Source organism: Nelumbo nucifera, chromosome 2 (genome assembly GCF_055504915.1).
Source record: "Nelumbo nucifera cultivar China Antique chromosome 2, China Antique-T2T, whole genome shotgun sequence".
NCBI lineage: Eukaryota > Viridiplantae > Streptophyta > Magnoliopsida > Proteales > Nelumbonaceae > Nelumbo > Nelumbo nucifera.
In genome coordinates this window covers 94,379,144-94,394,664 of record NC_142650.1, presented here as the reverse complement: position 1 = coordinate 94,394,664, position 15,521 = coordinate 94,379,144, and the positions used below count along the sequence as shown (strand labels likewise).

Below are 15,521 nucleotides of genomic sequence, written 5' to 3'. Positions count from 1 at the left end.
TTATCTATTCAATATTCTTACCTTATCTGCTTTCAATAGTAGGGATTAGTAGGAGTCTTATCTATTCAGTGTTCTTATCTTATCAGTTCAGTAGTATGGATTAGTAGGGAGTCTTATCTTATCTTATCAGTTCAGTAGGATAGATTAAGGGAGTCTTATCTTATCTTATCTTATCAGTTCAGTAGGATAGATTAAGGGAATCTTATCTTATCTTATCTTATCAGTTCAATAGGATAGATTAGTAGGGAGTCTTCCTAAAAGTAGGACTCTTATTTCTTGTAATCTCCTATTTAAGGAGTTAAGAATATTGAATAAAATCATCAAAATTTTCAGTCAAGAAAGAGAGCAGAGGAGAGTTGGTGATCTCTTGAATAAATCACCAATAGGGAGCCAAGATAGGTCCCTCTAGAAAAGGGAGGAACAAGGGAAAATAGGAGGTTTTCCCCGTGGACCGACCTGTGACCAAATCCTATTCGCGGGTCCATAACAATTTGGTCGTTGCCCAGGGAGCTGCGATCGTTCGCAAATACAACAGGCTGGAGTTTCCTTCCTATAATGGCGCTGGCGATCCCTTGGGATGGCTGTACAGATGTGAGCAATTCTTCCGCAACCAACGGACAAGGGATAGCGACGAGGTAAGCTTAGCCGCATTCCACATGACGGAGGAGGCGCAACTCTGGTTTTATAAATTGGAGCAGGAGGAACCCGGGCTCAGTTGGACCCAATTCATATCCTACTGCCTTCTCAGATTTGGGCCCCTATTAACAAGCAACCCATTAGGCGAACTAATCAACCTCAAACAGACAGGAACGGTGGCTGAATATCAGCGTCAGTTTCAGACCCTCCTTGCAAGATCATCATCAGTACGACCAGACCAGCAGGTAGACATGTCCATAGCAGGGTTAGCAGAAACTTTGAGGGTGGATGTGGAGATGCAGAATCCCCCCAATCTGGTTACTGCTATGAATTTGGCTCGCGCTTTTGAATGCAAGCTGCAACTCAACCGTGGAAGTATCAGTGTAGGGCGGCCTCTATCAGCATGGGCATTCCCGGAACCACTCGGAATGGCTCCATCTTCAGTAGCCAACCAAGAACGGAAACCATAAACGAGCAACAATTCCATATCAGCATTCAGTGTGGGGAGCAGCGTTGTTGCACCCCCTATTAAGCACTTGTCCAAGGCTGAGATGGCGGAACGCAGGGCGAGGGGACAATGTTTTAATTGTGATGAACTCTACTCAGTAGGGCACAAGTGCAAGAGACTTTTCTGCCTCTTGGTGGAACAAGAGGAAGGTGAGGATGACCCCTCTTCATTGGAACCCGATCCAGGAGGGCAAAATCATTCCACCTATCCTGGATTCCTTTGACTATATTTCAAGACCCCCCATCTTAAATTTGAGTTTGAGGACAAGCTCGTAGTCCAGGAGGGGAGTAATGATGTGGACGCCAGCAGCAGCAGTAGTAATTTAGTATAGCAGCAGCAGTAATTTGGTGTTCTCAGCAAAGCAATTTAGTGTTCTCATCCTATCTTGTATATTCGGTATTCTTACCTTATCTGCTTCAATAGTAGGGTTTAGTAGGAGTCTTATCTATTCAGTGTTCTTATCTTATCGGTTCAGTAGTATGGATTAGTAGGGAGTCTTATCTTATCTTATCAGTTCAGTAGGATAGATTAAGGGAGTCTTATCTTATCTTATCTTATCAGTTCAGTAGGATAGATTAGTAGGGAGTCTTCCTAAAAGTAGGACTCTTATCTCTTGTAATCTCCTATTTAAGGAGCTGAGAATATTGAATAAAATCATCAAAAATTTCAGTCAAGAAAGAGAGCAGAGGAAAGTTGGTGATCTCTTGAACCAATCACCATTAGGGCGCCAAGATAGGTCCCTCAAGAAAAGGGAGGAACAAGGGAAAACAGAAGGTTTTCCGTGTGCATCAACCCGTGACGAGATCCTATTCGTGGGCCCATAACAATTTGGTCATTGCCCAGGGAGCCGCGATCGTTCCCAAATACAGCAGGCTGGAGTTTCCTTCCTATAATGGCGCTGGCGATCCCTTGGGATGGCTGTACAGATGTGAGCAGTTCTTCCGCAACCAACGGACAGGGGATAGCGACAAGGTAAGCTTAGCCGCATTCCACATGACAGAGGAGGCGCAGCTCTGGTTTTATAAATTGGAGTAGGAGGAACTTGGGCTCAGTTGGACCCAATTCAAATCCTATTGCCTTCTCAGATTTGGGCCCCCATTAACAAGCAACCCATTAGGCGAACTAATCAACCTCAAACAAACGGGAACGGTGGTTGAATATCGGCGTCACTTTCTGACCCTCCTTGCAAGAGCATGATCGGTACGACCAGACTAGCAGGTAGACATGTTCACAGCAGGGTTAGCAGAAATTTTGAGGGTGGATGTGGAGATGTAGAATCCCCCCAATCGGGTTACTGCTCTGAATTTGGCTTGCGCTTTTTAACGTAAGTTGCAACTCAACCGCGGAAGTATCAGTGTAGGGCGGCCTCCATCAGCATGGGCATCCCCGGAACCACTCAGAATGGCTCCATCTTCAGCATCCAGCCAAGAACGGAAACCACAGACAAGCAACAATTTCAGATCAGCATTCAGTGTGGGGAGCAGTGTTGTTGCACCCCCTATTAAGCACTTGTCTAGGGCTGAGATGGCAGAATGCAGGGCGAGGGGACAGTGTTTTAATTGTGATGAACTCTACTAAGCAGGGCACAAGTGCAAGAGACTTTTCTTCCTCTTGGTGAAACAAGAGGAAGGTGAGGATGACTCCTCTTCATTGGAACTCGATCTAGGAGGGCAAAATCATTCCACCTATCCTGAATTCCTTTGATTGTGTTTCAAGACACCCATCCTGAATTCGAGCTTGAGGACAAGTTCGTAGTCTAGGAGGGGAGTAATGATGTGGACGCCGGCAGCAACAACAGTAATTTAGTGCAACAGCAACAGTAATTTAGTGTTCTCGGCAGTAGCAATTTAGTGTTCTCATCCTATCTCATCTATTCAGTATTCTTACCTTATCTGCTTTCAGTAGTAGGGATTAGTATGAGTCTTATCTATTCAGTGTTCTTATCTTATCAGTTCAGTAGTATGGATTAGTAGGGAGTCTTATCTTATCATTTCAGTATGATAGATTAAGGGAGTCTTATCTTATCTTATCTTATCAGTTCAGTAGGATAGATTAAGGGAGTCTTATCTTATCTTATCTTATCAGTTCAGTAGGATAGATTAGTAGGGAGTCTTCCTAATTAGCAAGGAGTCTTCCTAAAAGTAGGACTCTTATCTTTTGTAATCTCCTCTTTAAGGAGCTGAGAATATTAAATAAAATCATCGAAAATTTCAGTCAAGAAAGAGAACAAAGGAGAGTTGATGATCTCTTGAACAAATCACCATTAGGGCACTAAGATAGGTCCCTCATGAAAAGGGAGGAACAAGGAAAAACATGAGATTTTCCCCGTGGACCGACCCGTGACAATATTCGCGGTCCATAACAGACACAACCCAATGATGGCCCCTGCTATCCAATGTGTTGATTGTTGAGAAGTGTAGACTGGACAATGACCCAACTTTGGTTTTTTTTGCACGTAGGTGGGTGCTCCCAAGCTCAAATCCCTGGTCAGCCCATGATTTTTCCATCATACAAAGCCAAGCCTCCTCAACATGTCAACTTATATGTGCAATGCCTTCTATTTTCTTTTTGATTGGTCTGTATACGTGCAGTGAATTAAAGCACCAACCTAGTATTCAGACACTAGGTTCTCAGCCAGATACTACATCCCATGATGGACCAAATATTAAGAACGTATCTCTGATATTCAAGATATAGTTAATCAGCATAGCATTATTGTTTCCCCAAACTGCAGCTATCCTTTTATGTCCATTGGCCAGCAATCGTAATCTGTGTAACCCTAGAAAAAACTAGTCCAAGGTTGCTCTGATATATAGAGGCCGGAGGTTGGTCAATGGCCAAACGACAGTCGGCATGGCAATGGTATTGTGCCATATCTATGGAACCAATTAAGAGAAGCTAGGACATTGAAAGCCAATCTGAGTTGCACATTCAAGTGGATACCAAGGTCTGTAAAAGCTTGCTGTAGTGAGGATGAGAGTGAATAGGATAGCTTATGCAGCCCATCATTGTATAAAATGCAACCTAAAATACCGTACACAGCGAGAGAAAAGCTACAGAAAACCTTCTTTACCTTCGCCTGGATTCACAATTACAACCTGCTAACGAAGTTACATCTTATCTGCTAAACCAACATGAACAAGAAAATGTTTTAAAGATGATTGAGAACCAACTCTACTAATAATACAAGAATTACAGGGCTTGATCTTCAAATTGTAATTCTCTAAACGTTCCATAATCAGATGCCATTTTCTCCACCTTTTATATCACCTTCAACTTCTTACCATCTGAAGGGTGTCCACCATCTACTCACATCTCAATGTGATCATCATCATCAATGATTCCTTACCTTTTCCTTTTCTTTTTTTTTTTTTTTTTTTTTGGGGGGGGGGGGGGGGTTTCATGAAGCTACACAATGGGGTTAGACCAGCTAGATGCCTTACTGAAATAGGTAATTAGCCTGTTGTGTTGATATTGCCTTACTGAAACCAGCTAGCCAAGTGGAAAGATGGAATTAATACCAATACAAGTGAAACTATGGGTTGCCACCAAAGCTCTCATCATGAATAAAAAAAGTGTTTATATATGTATGTATAAATATATTTGTTTCACTAACAAAGTAAAAAATTTGTTTATATTGACAAAATAAAACAGCAAAACTGACTCCAAAAAGCAATAAATAAAGAGATACCCTTGATAGATGGAGGATCAATTGATTTGAAAATAGAACCTTAACCAAACGGGCTATTGGTTAAGACAGCATTTAATTTGTTTACATATATATTTTTAACAGGAGAATAATCAAGAGAAATAAATTATATAGCATTACAATGGGGGTAGTAGACTGTCTCCCAAACCCATAACCCTGAACCTTGGTGAAGGTGGGATTTGATCTCTAGCCTCCACTACAACCCGATAGATGCCTTACTGAAATAAGTAATTGGCCTGTTGTGTTGAGTAGGAACAGCCCCTATGCAAATATCACAAGCATCTGTTTCTACAGTAAATTCTTAAGAAAAATTTGGAAGAGGGTGAGTAAGATTGGAAACCCTTAATGATGGCATTTCATGAAAAATGCTATCGCAGTGCTTTTCTGACATTATTTGCATTCAGCGTTCTCATCGAGTCAGGAAGAAAGTTTTTGATAGGACAATTACGAAGCTTGAGTAAAAGGCAGCAGAGGAAGCATTGGCCAATGAAGTACTAGAAAAGTTAGGAGGTTTGGTAAGAGAGTGCAAGGGCATAGAAAGGAAGTTTTCAACAACCTATTGTTTGGGTTGGGATGGAGTTGGATTACAACCACAGAATGCCCTTCCCTGTATGATGAGAGCACAAAGAGCTACTCTTTTCAAGGTACTAAAAGAGAGAGCTTTACCATTTTTCACAAAGAGCTACTGTTGAAAAGCTATGGGCCTCTTAGTTTCCTCAAGGTCCAGCCACAACTCTTCATCACAAAGAGCTTTACCATTTGCATCTAGTGGTTCTTTTGAGGTCAGAAGGTCTAAATAGTACTTGTATCTGTGAATTTGTAATATAGTTGAGAAACCTAAACCTTTTCCATAATTTCGATTCTAGCTAATGAAGTGTGGTTATGTTATTATACAGGTTAGAGGACTATATCAAGATGCAACTTCTTCTTTTATTGGAGTGACAGTTGAAAGCTCAATTCTTTTTGGCATTTATTCCCAAACCAAAAAATCACTTGAGGTTTTTCTGTCATAGTGATTGAATATGCTGTTCAATGATTTTTTTCAACACCGAAACAAGTTGTTGCAGGCTATAACCACATTAGTTGATGTTGCACATATTTTTACTTACAAAAGTTAATTTTAATCCCTGGTTAATTAAACACTTGTACTATGTCTTTTTTGTGAAGGGAGAACTGAATAGCTGTAAGCCACAACTTCAGTTTATCATTCCTTCAGCAGCTTATGGTGGAGCTATAATCAGCTTAGTACTATTGCTCATCAGAGCTGATAAAAGTAGGTGAATTTTTGCCCTCCTGTATTTCAATTGTCTGTTGGCCATATCTCTGCATGTGACACTGAGATCGTCCAGTGTAGGGTGCAAGTTCAAGGGACTGATTCGCTGGTTGGTAAATGTGACAAATACAGTAGTCCTCTTGATTGTGCTGTTAAAACAATAAAGAGTGAGGGGATAAGAAAATATCTCTGTATACTTTGAAACGTGGAGAATGATGTGATTGGTACTTATTGTCATTTATATTCTCAGCTTAAGGGTATAGTTCATGGAGGTACTGCAACTTTATTGAAATGTGATCTTCTTCAGCACTTATGAGTATACACGTTACTACATGTACATATATGCAAGTGAATTCTGCTTCATCTGTCTATAGCCATCTGCCAAATATATTGATTGATGCAGGGATTGGTACAACCACTGGTGGACTTGGCGGTGTTGCAGTAAGTACTTGACAACTTAATGCATATAAGAATCATATGAGACTGGATTTCATAATATTTGGTCTTCTTGACAGTACTGGTCCGTGGTTCTACCCTTTGATGTGGCAAATACTTTTATTCAGACTGCACCCGATTCAACTTCTAGTAGAAATCCATTTGGCATATTGAGCTCGGTAATATGTAGTTCTTTTCCTCCCCCTGGAACCCTGGATGTTCAAACCACCTTATGGTACATTCTTATCAGGACTGTTTCTGTAGATATAGAGGATGAAGGGAATTAAAGGATGCTACAATGGCATTGGTCCCACATTAGCAAGAGCATTTCCTGCAAATGCTGCTGCAATTGTTGCATGGGAGCTCACTGCCAAACTTTTAGAGATTAAGCTCGATTGAAGGCTTATTTGATGATAGTGACTTCCATTATGCTCCTGTCCTCATCCTAATAGTAAACATGCACTTCTCCAATGGCAAATCATTCGAGTGGCATGGCAATTTTGTTTTTGTGAGTTTTGTTCTTGTTTGATGCAATATTTAGGTACTGTGTTGAACTACCATGAATTTGTTCATGTTTTATTAGATATAATTCATAAGTCATAATTGCTAGTGAGGATGATTTGATTTTTAAGATGTCATCAGATGGAAGTTCTTATGACAAAACCGGTTTAATTACATGAATTCCCAATGTGTGTATATGTTGAAAATATATAATTAGTGGATGTTTTTGAGGTTCTCTTAACAGGGGTAAAATTGAAAACTTTAGCTGATTCCGATCCCAGCTTCTAGTTGAACCAAACAGATGCCAGGAATGGACCATTTCGATTCCAATTCCGGAAGGTTCCGATTCCGATTTCATACATGGGCTTTTTATTTTGAGATCAGCCCCACCAAAAGTCTTTATATACAGATAGATAATCATTATTATTTCATTGAACATTGCTTGGGGTAAGCTATATGTCGCCATTTGATTATCATTCTGAACCACTATTTCCAAAGTGTTGTGAGATAAGCAAATCTGAAGGCCATGAAAAAATTAAATTCAGCACAAATAGAGCTGCGTCACTATAAAAATTGTTGAAAGTAAGCCTCCGATATAGTAAAATAGTCGCCTGACTTTTGGTAATTAATGCTTTGGTTCCACCCTAATTACAATCCTCTTACAAAAGCTAATATCTTTAACCACATAAAACTGGGACTATTAAGAGAACACAAAACATAAGATGATTTTGTCAAATAACACTTCATTTCTGAAATGAAGAAAATACCTTGTCCAATACTAGGAGGAGTGATCTTAAATATCGAACTACAAGGGTGCTCCCTTCCCTTGGTACCTAGTTTCAAGATATAATTTTCATGCCTGACTTTGGACAATCCAGATCTCCTACCCACACCTACCCACAAGGCATTACAACTGTACATTAGAAACATCTCCCCATGAATTGTAACATGTAAATATGGAAGATGTTCCCAATGTACAGCTGTAGGTGTGGGTAGGAGATCCCAGCTCGACTTTAGAGCTGATTTTGGCCAACCACCTCAGCCCTTATTGAAGAAGTAAAGATTCTGGGTGCCATAGTCTATTTGAACGGACTCTCTTTTAATATTGTCTTTGGGCTTCAATCCATTTCTGCTCACAAGGCTACATTTGGTAATATGTTCTTCACCTCAGGCCCATGGTCTCTCTTTAAGAGATTAAGGTTACATTTGGCCTTCCTTATTTTAAGGACTTTTCTCCTTTTTGCAGTTAAAATACCCCTATGAACATTGAGTTTTTAACACAAAAAGGAGATAAGTCTTCAAAGTAAGAAATGCCAAATGCAGCCTAACAAAATAAGAGCCAAGACATCTGAGTTGGAAATGGTTCCTTCCTTTGGAGCACCATTTGCATGGAGATTGGTTCCACAATCTCCATGCAATCCACATTATTAGTGGACATGTTCAATAAGTTGGTGGAATGCCGAGTGATCATGCTCAATAAGTTGGCGCAACTTTATCTATTAGGCCCAGTTGACATGATTAAGTCTGACCAACCAATCACAAGTCTGGCCCAATCCTAAGCCCAACTCAAATATGTCTAATTTCAGTACAGGTGGTCCTGGATTAGACAGATCAAGCCTGACTCGAGACGGGCCTGCTTGATAATTTAATTATTGCTATGGTGCATAGCTATAGAGAAGCCAATAGGCTAGTTGATGCTTTATCTAATATTGGCATGGCTAGAGGTAATATGACTCATTTTACATCTTTCTCTGAGTTGAGTATAAATGTTAAAACTCTCATTCTTGTCGATAATTCAGCCTGTGCCTAGGACTATACTTTCTTTCTTTGGTGGGGGTTCTGTGAGAAGGAAAGGCTGAGAGATTGGTATTATGGTTCCCTTTGATAATGGTTAGCAAGATTTTAGTGTAGCCTCCCCTCACCAGAAATTTATTTGATATGTTTACTTTTAATGTTTTTGAAATTTATCTTGACTACTTAAAGGAAAAGGTAGGGAAAGGTAAGCAAAACTATACAAGATTTGTAAAGGTTTCCCTATCTTCCCCTTTCCCTATTTTTTTCAGAGTTGCATAGACTTATTTACTACAATTCATTATAGAAAACAGAATACATTATAGTTTATATTCTTGCAAATTGTTTTCTATATTAGAGGTTTACATACACAAAATTAAAATGCCAGATAGTACACTCAATTTATGCAATTATGTTATTGTAAGTATTCTAACTAAAACTTTGCACCTATGCCAGTACTGTAACTAGTAAATTTAGTTGTTTCTGAAAAGATTTTTTATAGCATAGAGTAAAAGACAATCACTTAAAAAATAAAAAGAAAATTAATTCATGCAGTAGCTAATGACCAGCAGTTAGCTATTATATTAAAAAGTCCCTATTCTTCTTTCTATCAATGTAAGAGTTTCACATCTAAAATATTAGAAATCATATATATAATTAACAAGAAGAAACCAATAGAGCAAAGATTCTTTATAAAATTAGTCATTGCCGCCACTATTTCTATTTAATGATATTACAACTTGATCTCCCAAGTTATCATAATCAGTAGTACTATTGCAGTTTCATTAATTTGATGGATCAACAAGCAAGCATTCTACTTCTTCATGAGGTTCATCCCATGGATGCTTGTTGGACCTGTGCAATCCATCCAGCTCTGTCGCTACTTCTTTCATTGTGGGCCTTTCTTCTCCCGTCATATTAAGACATCTCTTTGCAAGTTTAGTGATTTCACGGAGTTGATCCATGGTGGCTTCATAAACTACTCTTTCCTCCAAAATATCCAAAACATTGTCTTCTGCCATTGAAGTAATGAAATAAAGAGCCAAATTTTTTTCTTTCTCAGGTCTATTGAATTCAAGTGCTTTTCTACCAGTTAATAGTTCTGCAAGAACAATGCCAAAACTATAAACATCACTCTTTTCTGTCAATCGACTTGTTTGAAAATACTCTGGGTCTAAGTACCCCATTGTGCCCTGTACTAATGTTGTAAGTTGAGTTTGGTCTAATGGAACTAATCTTGAAGCACCAAAGTCCGATACCTTTGCTATATAATTATCATCCAAAAGAATATTGGAAGGTTTAACATCTCTATGAAAGATTGGAGGAGAGGCTGTAGAATGCATATATGCAAGCGCAGATGCAGTTTCTGTGGCTATCCTTAGACGGTTGTCCCATGAAATTGAAGATTGGTGTCCCTCATCATGAATATGGTGGGACAATGTCCCATTAGTAATGAATTCATAAACTAATAATGGAACTTCAGATTCTAAGCAACAACCTAAAAGTTTCACCACATTTTTATGGTTAATTTGAGATAAAATAACCACCTCATTGATGAATTGTTCAACTTGACTTTCATCAACTATTTGGGACCTCTTAATGGCAACTATCTTATTATTAGGTAAAATTCCTTTGTATACTGTACCATAGCCACCTCGACCTAGGATTCGACTCTCATCATAATTGTTAGTTGCCCTTTTGAGCTCTTCTTCTGCAAATATCTTTGCAACTTCCACACTTGCATCATATGAAGAAAGCTGTTGCCTTAGCAGAAGCCCTCCATTTTGTTGAAAGAATTTTTCTCTACGTATGTTTTGCTTTCTATTCTTAATTCCCCAATATAGCAAATTGACAAATAGCACAAATAGGATGCCAAAGGCAATACCTGCATGAACATGAGAAAAATTATAAAATAGAGAAGCAATTTAAGTAGATTTGCTTAAGCTAAATATTAGAATGGGAACCATAAAAAAGAATGTCTAAATTTACATTTAATTGAAGGAAGAATAATGTGCAGAAAAACATACACACATATTGCAAAATCATCTATTAAGAACATAGACTTCCAAATCACAATAGACATGGCAAGTGCATCTGATCTAGTCCAATCTAATTATCAACCCAGGAAAGCATGTACTAAAATATTCTAAAAACCAAGTTCCTCTCTACATAATAAATAAGAAATATAAATAATAAATTATAGAAAGACCCCTCACTCGACAGACGTTGCCTTCTAGACCCCTCTTCTCTCAGACTCTCTCTTTTAGCCAATTCTAACTCCTTCCTCTTTCCTATTTCCACTCATTGGCTTATATGAAACCACTATTTGGTTTCAACATTTATCAAATATACACTGAAAAATTGAAACACTTTGATTTATGTCAGTGGGGCATTTGGGGAAATGTCAAATTCATATTTCCCCCAATGCCCGGCATTTCTTGAAATGAAATGCTGATGTGGCAGATTTTATCTCTGGTAGAAAGAAACTTTATGGGGTGTTACTTGAAACACCTCCTAGGAAATGAAATGTTTAAAGTAGTGTTTATCAGATAAATGTTTATCTAAAAAACACCTCCTAGGAAATGAATTACAAATATCTAGAGCATTTTCTACTGGTTCAAGAATATTAGAGCAAATGAATTACAAATAAAACATGAAGCAAAATAAACCAGAATTTACAATATGATTTATATTCCCATATATTTGTACTTGAGCAAATAAAAATGTATTCCAAACAAAAGGAGTTCTAGTGGTCTACTTTGATTTTTTTTGTGACAATCTAGTTCTAATTTATCATTGGCGTTTCCAACCTAGTCATAGATTATTTGAGCTCTCTGTTGGATCCATCTTCCAGCCACGGGTTCTCCTAACAAATACTCTGTACACACTCTGAAAGCTGAAGCATTCACTAACACATTGGGAATATCTCCCTGTAAATTTTACACATATTATGGGAGATATTCATGAATCCTGATGTGCGGTTGGATGCTGTGTTTTCCAAGATTTTATAAGCATGAGATCCGGGCTTCATCCTCCAAGCCATAGTGAAGGCAAGTCGTGACGGCTAAAAACCAACGGTTTAAGGAGGTTCTACATCAACAGGTAAAGATAAAAGAGGAGGGGTGATGATAATTGGCAGAACTCCTAGATTTTTTCCATCCTCCATGGCTGCCACAATTGGTTCCACTATTGTTTACGGTTTGTTTCCCCTTTTCACTCGCAATCTCCCTTCATCATTCATCTTCTTCTGAATTTGTTTTTGGAAAAATTTCCAATCAGTACCTTGTACATTGGCTCAAGTGACAATTTGGTCCCCGGACTTTAAAATGCAACAATTCAGTATCCAAACTTTTAAGATGTGACAATCAAGTACCCAAATTTTCAAAATATGGCAATCCAGTACCTACTGTTAACCAGTTCATTAATCAGCCATTAAGTGACATTTGAAAGATCAAAAATGCCCTTTAAATGTCATCTTATTCTCTCTATCAACCATCCAAATATTGACAATAAAATAAACAATCCCAAATTCTAGATTCTTCTAAACAATCACTAACTTTTTTGAATAAAAGAGAATAGTATTTGGGATTGTTCATTCTTTTGTTAACGATTGGATGGTTATTAAAGAGAATTAGATGACATTCAAAGACAATTTTACTTTTCAAATGTCACTTAACTGCTGATTCATAAACTGATTAACAACAAGTACTAGATTGTCACATTTTAAAAGTTTGAGTATTAAATTATAGTATTTTAAGGTTTGATTACAAAATTGTCATTCGAACTAAAATATAGAGCATTGATAGGGAACTTTCCCTTTTTTTTTTGTTAAAAGTACGGACAATCCCATATTTTGGCCTAAAAAATAGCATGTGGACATAATAATGTAGTTGAGTTGAGATTTGACAAATAATAATTAATGGAGCTAACTACTTGGGTTGGGGGACTGGTGGAGCTGGGCCATATGGCGATTCCCGAGTAGCTGAAGATAATAATTGTATAGATTTTAAATTACCTATGGACGCTTGAATCGCCCGAAGTTTTGTCTGTGAAGGGATGCACCCGCGACCAGTTTTTAATCCGTCTCCGTCCGTGCCAGTTGGACAAGAGCAATGGTGACTCCCTATTGATGAACAGTCATTCATATTTGGATCCGCGCATTCATCTATGTCTGCAAGCAATTTATAACAGAAGTTAAATTGGGACTGAATTAAACAAAGACAACCAGATATATAGAAACAGTAGTCTTTGGCAAAGAGGAAGGTAATATACATACCATGACATCCATGTTCGAGATAAGGGTTGCCATGGTAGCCTTCCAAACATTTGCAGAGATATCCCCAATTGTTGGGTGACTTGTAACAGTTGCTGTTGTTGCCACATGCATAAGTAGTTTCGTTTCTCGTCGTAACATTTTCACATGACTTTTCTTTCTCTATCGACCAGTCGAGTATTGTTGGAACCATTCCTTTGTTTCTCTTGTAGAAATCAAAGCCCGAGAGATCGTCTTTGGAGAAGTTGTACCACTCCTTCTCAGCGATGAAAGAGTATTTGCATGGATTAATATCCCATGATGAGTTATCTAGGACCTGCAAATTCATTTGAAGAACCTTTAGTCCCTTGGCGACGGTGGTCTGGCAGTAACGACCCATGCCGCTGCCGTACAAGTAACACCCGTATTGAAGTCTTCCATGCCAACCGGTTTTATTCCCATTATCGTAGGTACTGGAGGCTAGAATGTTGCAACCGATAGCCGTGAATATGTTGCGAGTGTCGGAGTAAGTGAAGGGCGTTTTATACATATTCATGAAGATTCTGGACGTGTTAGCACTAACCCACGAATCCTTGTTGTAGCAAACATAGTCCATGAAGGAGTAGACATGCAATTGGCCTTCTTCTAATGATATTTCTATGACTTCCACCAATGTAGTATTGTTGATGGAACTGTTCTTTTCTTTCCCTTCCATAATTTGAATGTCTGCAGCAAACAATTTGGGAGGGCTGAAAGCGCGATTGCATATCAGCCGGAAACCATCGTCTCTGTAACAGCTTGGGTCGTCTCCAAGGCCGAACGGGTACGGAACGGAGATGTTCCCACATCTGTTTGGGCAGCCTGGCTTCGCCATGATTGGTGATGAGATCGCAGTTACAATGCAGAGATTCCACAATAACAGTAACAACAGGAGTAGGAGCTGATGAAACAGAAGCATAACCCGAGCTACAGCCATTGTTAAGTTTCTACACTTGGTATTTTCCCCTCCCTCTTTCGTTTGTATATATTTATAAGCCTTAGCTTCCTCCCTCTCACACACAGACAAAAAAAAAAAAAAAAAAAAAAGAAAAAAGAAAGAAGAGTTTGCGTGACTTTGTTTTCCACCATTTAGGAAGCATTCACTGCATTTTCAGCGAAAGTCAATTCCTAATGACATAGATTAATACAATTTGTCGTCTGTGTTTACGCGATGAAAGCCTGGAGGAAAGGGATGTCAATGGGTCGGACCCAGGTTTAGAACAACCGAATGGAATCGAAATTTTCTAACACGTAAAATGGTAATTTATTAACACCCGTTACTGTGTTTAATGTTTAACATCAAACCACTGATATGATGGGGTTACGGGACGTTTTGAAAAGTTATGGTGAGTCGTTTGTTTGAAGGTTTCCCTAAAAATAAACATTATGGTATGGGGTAAAAAAAAGTTATTTATCCTCTTGGATCCCCATGCTTTTTTATCATTGTCTTCACATTTGAAGAGTTTATAAAAAGAAAAAAAAATAGAGCAATGTGTAAAGTTGAATAAAATTATAAATCGCTTTTTATACTAGATTGGTTACTTGATTCAGACAAAAATATCTGTAAGTTGTTTCTATATATTGTTTTACTGATATGACAGTTGTTTTTTCTTTTTGTATTAGATGACTTTCTTCTTTAAACAAAAACATCTTTAAGCTGTTTTTATAATGGGGTTTTACCGTTCAGTCCACCTTCAGAAATCCTATCTCCACTCTACATTGGGGGTAGGTACCAGCTCAGAATTGAAGTCAATTCACGAGTGGGTATAGGTGTTAAAGGTGGAGATGTTTATAATTTTGAATTGTTGCAAGTCTCTGGTTTAATTCGAATTATGTGGTGGAGTGCAGTCTACTTATCCCTTTTACTATACATTATTTTATTAATACAATAGTTGTTTTTATTTTCAAAAACAAAACCAATCATGTTGTCCAACAACCACTAAGATAATGAAGAGCATTAATTGTGGTCGTTTGAACTCAAACTATGCCACATCAGAGCTATGGGTAAATCTATAATATTGGAAAGTAAGGCTGCAAAATGGGTTGGGTTGGCCCGAACCCAAACCTAATGGGTCAAGTTGATGCTCCTGCTAGGATTAGGATTGAAATTTATGAATCCGACTTTATTTCGGGTTGGGTTAGGGTTAATCCCTCGGGCAACCCGACCCAACCCGAACGTGATTCTATAGTATATATCACATATAAATATATTATATATACAGATATATCATATATTGATTTGTTATGTGCATGATAATTGTATAACCCCCACCACATACTATCATTTGTTTCTTTTAAGATAATCACTTCACTTAATCCTAATTAGAAATAATAAAACCTTAATAATATATTTTATATTTTTGAATATTTTATTCTT

The 15,521-nt window shown here is 38.2% G+C and overlaps 2 pseudogenes across 1 annotated transcript; one reads left to right on the top strand and one right to left on the bottom strand.

The window, feature by feature from the left end:
- Positions 1–5,551: 5,551 nt before the first annotated feature.
- On the top strand, positions 5,552–7,208 carry LOC148802541 (mitochondrial arginine transporter BAC1-like; annotated as a pseudogene).
- Positions 7,209–9,551: 2,343 nt separating this feature from the next.
- LOC104590910 (wall-associated receptor kinase 2 pseudogene) lies at positions 9,552–14,083 on the bottom strand (annotated as a pseudogene). Its single transcript, XR_016082455.1, has 3 exons — positions 13,130–14,083; positions 12,869–13,024; positions 9,552–10,738 (listed from the first exon to the last, which is right to left on the bottom strand). The product of XR_016082455.1 is annotated as a wall-associated receptor kinase 2 pseudogene (transcript).
- Between the last annotated feature and the right edge of the window lie 1,438 nt (positions 14,084–15,521).